Raw genomic sequence first — 209 nt, 5'->3', positions numbered from 1 at the left:
CGACTTTCGAAATTTCATGATTTCCCCACAACGAAAAATAAATGTGGTCCTACTTTTGCCTATTTTTTTTGTTTGTGATTTTTTATTTCATTTTTTCATTGTGGGTTGCCCCCCCTCACCTTTTTTTACCGTTTTTCTGTTTGTTTTTTTTCTCTCACACATCTCTATGTATAATATTAGATACATGCTACAACCTATCTCTCTCTCTT

The 209-nt window shown here is 33.0% G+C and overlaps 1 pseudogene; it reads right to left on the bottom strand.

Moving 5' to 3' along the window:
* LOC119592956 overlaps positions 1 to 209 on the bottom strand; it is an 18,136-nt pseudogene that overhangs the window by 4,403 nt on the left and 13,524 nt on the right.

This window comes from Penaeus monodon, chromosome 31, assembly GCF_015228065.2.
Source record: "Penaeus monodon isolate SGIC_2016 chromosome 31, NSTDA_Pmon_1, whole genome shotgun sequence".
Lineage (NCBI taxonomy): Eukaryota > Metazoa > Arthropoda > Malacostraca > Decapoda > Penaeidae > Penaeus > Penaeus monodon.
This window is presented reverse-complemented; position numbering and strand designations above follow the sequence as displayed.